Here is a 10,059-nt window from a genome sequence, read left to right on the forward strand (position 1 = left end):
GGAAGCTGTTTGTGGAATTGGCGTTCTGAACAAAGGAACAACTGACAAAGGCACACATTGTCAGAATTTATTCGCAAACGTTATACAGTTTATCATTGCACGTTGCATAATAGGAGAAAAGGAAGGCGAGAGGTAACAGCAGCAGCAGCAGTGGTAGTAGTAGTAGTAGTAGTTGTAGTAGTAGTTGTAGTAGTAATAGTAGTAGTAGTAGTAGTAGCAGAAGAAAGATGTGGATGGCGATGAAGAAGGAAGCGAGGAGAGTTTTAATCAGCATGTTTATGATACATATTCCAATTCTTTTAATAACGTAATTGTTTATAATTTAGACGGATCATGCTTGAACAGAGAAAGAGAGATGCGAAGAAAATATTTAATTATTTCATATCTTTAGATCAATTACACTCCAAACCGATAGATTTAATAACTAGCTTCGGAAAGAATATGTATTTCTAATTACATGGCATTGCTTAGCGCGATAAACTTGGGATATTCGTGTGTTGGGTGGGATTTTATTGCGATATTACTACAGCAGAAAGGATCTTCACCTATTACAAAAGCGATATGGATTGATTCCGGTCAATAACTGTGTGGCTATTGTGTGTGTAATAAGTTCTCTACATTTGGGGAAATCACGTACAGAGCACATGGAAATCCGAACGATGGCCAAACAATATAAATTTAATAAGGAGGCTGTTAAGATATGTTACTAGAGACGTTCCAGACTTGCCTCAAACATTTTTTCTTACGAATATTCTTTAGAATCTTTTCTAGCTCGTTCAGTCAAGCTGAAGTTTCATATGATGAAGCTAGTTTTAGGCGTACCATTTCAGTAACATATTCATCTCATTTAAACAGAAGATGTGGAGCATTTCTCATATTTCACTAAATATGTCGGTTTCAAATTCTAGCACAAGGCCAAAAATTTCGGGAATGGCGGTAAGTCGATTACATTGACCCATTTGTTGAACTGGTACTTCGACCACGAAAGGAGGAGAGGCAAAGTCAGCCTTGGCGGAATTCGAACTCAGAACGTAAAGACGGAAGAGATGCTGCTAAGCATGTTGCCCGGCGTGCTAACGATTCTGCCAGCTCACCGCCTTGATTTCACTAAGTATATTGAAAAGCTGGTACCTCAAAGGTAGTGAGGAACCTGTTGATATTTTCATGCAAAAACATATTCTTTCTTCTATGGGGGACATGACTTGAAATTTTTAGGGAAAAAGCTTGTAGATTCCTTCGACCTCAGTGATCGATTGGTACTTATTTTATCGATCTGGAAAGGATGAAAGGTAAAGTCGACCTCAGCGTCATTTGAACCCAGAAAGTACAGCTTGAAGAAATGCTGCTAAGCATTTCATCCGACGTGCTAACGATTCTACCAACTCGTCACCTTCATGCGAGTACTTATGAAAACGACGAAACCCTCCTGGCAGCAGATTTAATTTAAGAAACAGTAAGAGCAAAAAATTATAGAATATTCTTTTTGTAATGGCTTAATCAGACAACGGAGGGCTGCGATCAAAACCCTTTTAAGGGTTTCTGAAACAGAAGTAAGTAAGAAAGTTATTTGCTATCTTAAGACCAGATATCAGATCGGAAGGGTTATGTTTGCGCATATACGTGAGAATCAATCGAAGACCAAGGTTGTGATGTCTACCGCACCAATACAAGGAATTGAACCTTTAAAGTAGACGACACAGTTTCCGTGTACAAAATTTCAATGTTAAGGTCTTGGTCGACCTTAGACTAAAGCAGAAGACATTTATTTTAGAAATCACGCTATGGAATCAAACCGGAAACCTCGAAAATGCGAGGTGAACTTTTTAATAACACCGTCATGAAAAAAATATTCATCTCTCGAACAAAACATTGTTTTTCTCAACAAAGAGTTTTCCTGCTGCTTTTACATTTTTAAAACTGGTCACGTAAACCATCACCAATGACTTTGTATTCCAGTCATTATAATTAGTTCAAAATAAATAAATAGACAAAAAGTATTCTCCAGCTGAGTGTTACAACTTGTTTTCTCTTACACGGAACAGAAAAACAAAATCATGAGAGTAATAGTATGTTGCTTCGAGAATACCTCTACGTTTGTCGATATATGTATATATATATATATATATTCTTTTATTCTCTTATTCTTTTATTCTTTTACACTTTTCAGTCATTTGACCACCGTCTTAACGGGTTTTAATCGAAGAAATCGAACCTATTGTTTGTAAGCGTAGTATTTATTCTATCGGTTTCTTTTGCCGAATGTTAAGTTACGGGGATACGAACACACCGACATCAGTTGTCAAAGCGGTAGTAGGGGGACAAACACAGACACAAATATATATACAACGTTAAAATTGTTTGTAGCCTGTCAGGATGGCCTTCCTGTAATACAGAAGCGAAATGACGTCATTTTGACCAGGAAAAGCAAACTATCTCCCTCTCATACTCATATACACGCGAGCTCACACACACACACACACACACACACACACACACACACACACACACACACACACACACACACACACACACACACACACACACACACACGTTCCTTACATATTGTAAAGATGACATAAAGTTCATGCTTATGAACACAAATGCTTTGCTTATTTAATACTTCTATATTCAACGTATTTGATATTACAAATGCTCGCTTAAGCCAATAAAAAAGACAGCAATATTACATGATGGCAATACAAAACGACGAAAATAGATTTATACTACTGAGTATCAAAGCACCGCGAGTATAAGTGAGTACCATCAAACGATGCAATCACATTGGTGTCGGAGATGTTATTTACATTAATATTATATTCAAGTGAAACATTTGTTTTGAGAATATTTTTCTACAAAATGGCTAAAGTTACGAAGATGTTTTGATTCGCCGCTTTTCTCTTAATACCAAAATCGCACTTCAAACATAACATCGCTATGTCACCTCTGCTTTGCTCTCTTTGTCTGTTTCTGAATATTTTTCTTTCCAATTCCTCTTGGACGCATAATGTTTCTATCGAATGTGTGTGTGTATGTGTGAATGGATTTTAAACAGCGAAATGTAAATACATACACACATGTGTCTGTATGTGTGTATGCATATATATATCTGTGTGTGTATATATATAATCCAACAACAAAGAATCTTTAAAATGGCACAAACCAATGAACAATGAACTATAAAAATAGTATATAAAGTTAATATATTTTTTCACGCAAGAATAAAGAAAGTTTAGGAATGTTCTTATATTTTGAACTGTTTGTCCTCCAAAAGAATAAAAAATATGAAATAAATGAGAAAGAGAGAAAGCAGATGAACGAACGAGATGTGTGTGTATTGGAAAGTTCAACAGAAGTGGTGTGGAGAGGAATATTGGTGAGAGTAAAAGCGAAAGTAGAGACGAGTAAGTAGTGAGAAATATTTGTTCTTGGTGTTTGTTAGTGCGTGAGACGTGTGTTGCGAGCGTGTGTGCGCGCGCACAGACATACGTTCACATTGCGACACATGCACGACGGACTATACCAGACTTACGGCTTGACCTGATTCCACTCACATGACAGTAGTGAATTCGAGGGGCTATGAAGTACACGCTTGCCCACACTTGCAACACAATGAGTTATGTGGCTCAAACGGCATTATCACGAAGTGAATCTTTTAACTATGGATTATATATATACTCTTTACTCTTTTACTTGTGTCAGTCATTTGACTGCGGCCATGGCACTTGCCCAAGGCAAGTGGGACAGACCCTGGAACCATGTGGCTCGTAAGCAGGCTACTTTCCACACAGCCACTCCTGCGCCTATGACATGTGACACACGCACATAGCGCATGATACTGCCAGAACGTTTTCTTTAAGATAGTTCGTTAAACCCGTGTTTATGTATGGGTATACAAGCATAAATAAACACACACGCTCACTCGTACACACACACACACACACACACACACACACACACACACACACACACACACACACACACACACACACACACACACACACACACACACACACACACACACACACACATATATATATATATATATATGTACATATATATATATATATATGTACATATGTATGTTTTCATACTTATCTAACAACCAGCCAACCAACCAACCTACCTACCTACCTACCTACCTACCTACCTACCTACCTACCTATCTATCTATCTATCTATCTATCTATCTATCTATCTATCTACACATATACATACATATATAGACGTGTGTGTGTGTGTGTGTTTGTGTGTGAGCTCGTGTATGTGCAACACTATATTTCGAGCAAAACATAACGAAGAGGATATCATTAGATGTTATCTATTTCCCTTCCAAACTATAGTGTTTAACTCGTAATGGTAGTAGCTCCGGATGAAGCAGACGACGAGTATAACGTTAAATATATTGATAACGATGTCCATAATAAAAACTGTTCGTGCATTACCGGATTCGTACTAATGGTAAGTTGGGCCTTTTTTTCTCTCTTACGAATGTCTTCAAAACCCGCACTCACACACTCACATTTGCATACGTACATAAATCATAATTACATGGCTACGCAGGATATCATAACTGACATTTAATGATACGCTTGATTGCTTAATAATTGCATACGAGTAAAGATATCAAGTACCGGTGTAAAGATCATCATACGAGAACAGGAGATTTGTTGTATTCTTTTCAATAACATCTACAGCAGCAGATATTATCATATAGATAAGCACGTGCTCAAGTGTGTTCGCACAAACACATACACAAACCTACAGACACCAACACACACGCACACACCTACTTACAGGTTCATACACAGGCACTGACACACAGAAACAAAACCTTATTTTCTGAAGAATTGAACTCCGAAACACACCGACGTTATTTCAAATTTCTCAAAATTGAACTGTCTAACATTAACTTAGCTAAAGACTATTTGCCAACATAATGTGGCTGTCCTAAAAGGGGCGATTATTACTGTTATTTAGCCCCAGAAAACATCGTTTCTAGCTAGCAATACGACACAATAGCGAACTGTTACTGGATATCTCTTTTTGAGAGATTTAGAAATAATAATGTTACTATTTACTTATCTAAAAAAGCTGTTATTTCTTTATAATAGTGAAGTCTCTGCATTATTTGTTTTCTACATAATTCTATATTCTACGCCAACCACAGTGATATCACATATACAGTAATCCCTTGCCATATCACGGTTCCCTTACCGCGTTTTCAGTACATCGCGGATTTTTCTGGATAATATATGTAAATTTATATCGCGGGTTTCTGCGGCCGATAGGTATTTATATTTTTATAGATTTTGACGATTTCTGTGGCAGAATAAACATTTTCACACCTAAAAATTAATAAATTCATAAATAAAAATACAGTAGAGTACAACACATTAATTAAAATATATTAAAGGAAAATACGTATTGTACCGTAGATGAGTGAACAAAGAATCGCACATACTGTATGGAAAACGAAACTTGGGAGACGAGTGTGTGGTGTTGTTATGCCTTTATGATAAAATAAATATATACAAATTATGAAAATAATAATTAAAAATACATAGTACGGTACTGTTTCTACTTCGCAGATTTTCACCTTTCGCGGAGGGCTTTGAAACGTAACGCTCGCGAGAGTTGATGAATTTCTATGCTCTGCTAATGAAATCATTGTTTCGAACATACCTGAAGTTATTTCCCATGCTCGCCGAGATAATCAAGTTCGTGTATGAGGCACTGATTATTATTCTTTCTTTTTCACAGCGTAATTATTTTGAGTCTGCCTTCATGTTGAAGGTTTCCCGCCCGGCACGTCCGAAACCGCCCGCATCAGGGGCAATGATCTGGCCTCGGACGGTCGTTATGCCACAGCAATTCATATAGACGGTCTACACAAAAACAGACATAAGTAGACGAAGGAAGAGTACAATACACTTATTGAATGTCATGAAAGAGCAAAGCATTCTATCTTTCAATATTTCTCAATATTGCACAATATTGCATTCTATCTCTCAATATTGTACAATATTGCATTCTATCTCTCAATATTGCATTCTATCTCTCAATATTGCACCGGAAAGTCTGACCTACGTCTCTTGACAAAGTACAAATAAGTCTATTATAGACTATTGCTATCTTGACCAAGGTCTAGAATGTTTTTCAGACGCATCTGTTAATATTTAAGGAATTTCTATCAATCAACATTAAATTTGTTAATACATACGTACGTACGTACATATATGCATACATACATATATGTATTTGCATTGTATATACATATATATGTGCGTGTTTGTATATGCTGAAATGAAATAAATTTAAGAAATACAGGGCCTCACCGTAGATTAATATAAACATATTCTTTCTTTACTATTGGTGAGTAGAAAACAAAGGTAAGATGTCTCCTGACTGAAAGTCTTAGGGCTTGTTGACTAATCCTCAGATAAAAACAGCCCGGCGCTTTTCTCCAATCAATAGCGTACATCAGCTGTTTATAAAGTAGTCACAAGTTAGGCTAGGCCGTGGTGGATAGCCCAAGTTGCATATTTGTGCTATTGTTTTCTATTTCTAGCGGGTCTAGCGACAGCGCAGAGGCTTGTGTGTTTGTAATATGTATCTATGTAAATATTTCTGTCTTTGAAGAATGGAATGTGCAAAGTCTGGTAGAAAACTTAAACATAATAACTGCTAGTAACAATGTTTACTCTTCGCCAGTGTTTGAGTAAACACACTTGGACACGCACAAAAGCACACACACACACACACACACACACACACACACACACACACACACACACACACACACACACACACACACGAGCGCGCGCATAAACGAACACATATATATATATATGAAACCTAATCTCGCTCACATTCATACGCATTGAAGTTTGTATTTTGCGTATGTGTACACAAATGAGCATACAGATAAAAGTATGCATTCACACACATATACAACATACATACACACACACACACACACACACACACATATATATATATATATATATATACACATTTATGTATGTATGTATATATTTACGTATGTATATATATATGAATAACGCATACCTATACACATTCACGTGCATGCACATTGCCATAATGACACAGTATAATGCCTAAGTACAATATACTGACTTTGTACGTATGTAAACTAATAAATTTTCCATTCCTTACAAAATACTTCAATAACGTCAACATTGATAACAACAACAACAACAACAACAACAACAGCAACAGCAGCAGTAACAGCAACAGCACCAGAAACGAGAACAACAAGGAAGAATATATTGTGTCTTTTATGAGTTCTGTTGTCTACTGGTACAAAGTAGTGAAATATTCCATTATTTTAGTAAAACAGTGTGATCGATAAGTTAATTGGCTTATGGGTCTTTTCTGAATGAAAGAGCAGAAAGGGGGTGGGGTACTGAATAGTTAGCCGAAATGAGGAGATGGTTATGTAGTAATAGCTATTGTTGTCTGTACTGTTGCTATTACTACGTCTTCCTAATTTATCATTGAGTAACTTTCATTGGTTCTGAAACCGCCTATCACCCAACCACACTCTCTTATATATTATCTTCTCTATCTGCATCTCTCCTACACAAATGTATTTCTATGTATATAAGATTTTAAGTTCTGCTTTGTACTATATTAGTTTTGTATATTACTGCAATACATTTTGTGTTCGGGTTTTTGAGTTTATCGATAACATGTTCATCTATTCTCAAGTTTGTATGTTTTGGCTTCATGTTGTTCACTTTATGTGTGGTTTGTTTATTTTAAATAGTTACAGTGGTTTGTGTATCTACTGTGTTGAGTATATTTGTACTGTATTGTTCTATACCTTGGTCTGTGAGTTTGTTTGTAAACCCGTTGTTGAAGAATGTTTGAATGAATGATTGCTTTGGTCTACAGATTCCTTTAGGTTGTGATTTTTTCTTCTTTGCTTTCTGAATCTGGAATAAGGGTCAGTGCCAATGACCTTTGCAGGTACTCCAAGACCTGTGAGGCTTGATGCCGTTAATATTCCATTTAAAATGTTGCAGGCCAAAACTTTCAGGAGAAAATTCGAGCAGAGTGAATGTTCTAGAAAAAAAACCGATGTTGCAGGAAAGAAGGACAAGGCATAATGGTTAGGTCGAGTTTCAGGGATGGGGGGTAGTGGTGGTAGTGTGAGGGATGCGAAGGTTGCACGAGGTGCGAATGGTGAAGGTAGTGTGTGATAGGGGGATAAAAAGGGAAAGAGACCAAAAGAGACGATGAAAGGGAGAGAGAGAGAGAGAGAGAGACAAAATCTTCAAAACAAAGCACAATCAAATTGTATAGACGAGGTTTTCTTGTTATAATTCAGTTGTCATGGTCACGGGAATTTTCTCGATATTGATTCCATTAAAAGGACTGAGTTCAAAAGTTAAAAGAGATAAGAGACAATTTCATAGAATTTCATACCAATAAGAACATTCCTGAAAGAATCAGGTATTCGTATGAAGACTTGTGAGGAGTGCATGTTACTTTTTTTTATATTGGCTTTGACAAAAGAGGAATCGCAGTGCCTAGGACACATTTTAAACAAAGGCTGAAAGAAAGGGAGTGAGTAGAGAGGGTTAAAGATGATTCTGTGAAAAGAGAGAGAGGGGGGGGAGAGATATAGAGGGAGGGGGAGAGATAGAGAGGGAGGGGGAGAGATAGAGAGGGAGAATGGGAACAGTAATATTTGACGCAGTATATTTATTCCGCTGCATAAAATATTGGTACATAAGAGTGGCTGTGTGGTAAATAGCTTGCTTACCAATCACATGGCTCAGAGTTCCGTCCCACTGCGTGGCACTTTGTGCAAGTGTATTCTACTATAGCTTCGGGCCGACCAAAGTCTTGTAAGTGGATTTGGTAGACGGAAACTGAAAGAAGCCCGTCGTATATATATATATATATATATGTGTGTGTGTGTGTGTGTATGTGTGTGTGTCTGTTTTTGTCCCCCCACCATCGCTTGACAACCAATGTTTGTGTGTTCACGTCCCCGTAACTTAGCGGTTCGGCAAAAGACTCCGATAGATAGAATAAGTGCTAGGCTTACAAAGAATAAGTGCCAGCCACGTATCGGAATCGAGTAATCAATTTGCACCGTCCCCTCAAAATTGCTGGCCTGGTTCTAAAATTAGAATGTAATTAATAAATTATTAATTACTTCGTACTGCAAAAACTTAACGAAGTCTTGATGGCAGCCATATATGAATACTAAAGACTTTACAAATGAATATACAGACATTAAAGAATTTACAGTTGAAACTAAAAGGAAAATTGAATTAAATAAATGCATAAAGGTTATATGATAAACTTCATTCCATTAAACTCAAATTTGCTTCACTAACGCAAGATTAAATATTGACTTCTGGCAAAACAATTCTGTTTCTTGCTATAGAAATGAACAATCAATGAATCAGCAATTTAGAAAAAAATATATTTTCAAAAAGTTTGCGGTGTCCTTACGTTGGCGAATGTCACTTTATAATGTTAGTAAAATTGAATAGGTTCAAGTATTGTGCTGACGAGAATTGAATCCTGCAAGAAACGTCAGCACTCACTGCTCTTTTATGAATAAACATTTATGCATCCATACATGTAGCAGCCATATCTTCATCCAGTCACAAGCTGGCACCCTGGAAAACTGAAATACATAATGGATACTGTGAAAGCAGGCAGTGGATTTTCTTGAGAGAGCGAGTGGGCTATGTCCTGTTACTAAGCAAGGCACTTTACATAATTTTTCTCCAATCGCTCAGCAGGAAATAAGTACCAGCATCTGCCGTAGGTTAGCCGTGCAACAGACAGATATCTCATCCTGGAGGGGGCGGTTTTCTGCTCTCAGTTACAGAATGTATACATGTATATATGTGCATGCATATGTGTGTATGTATATGCATATATATCTATGTATATATATATATATATTATATGTATATGTATGTTTGTACGTGGATGTATATTTGATATATACATATATATATTTATACACCTTCCATATATATATATATATATGTGTATATTTGATATATA

This window comes from Octopus bimaculoides, chromosome 11, assembly GCF_001194135.2.
Source record: "Octopus bimaculoides isolate UCB-OBI-ISO-001 chromosome 11, ASM119413v2, whole genome shotgun sequence".
NCBI classification, from domain to species: Eukaryota; Metazoa; Mollusca; class Cephalopoda; order Octopoda; family Octopodidae; genus Octopus; species Octopus bimaculoides.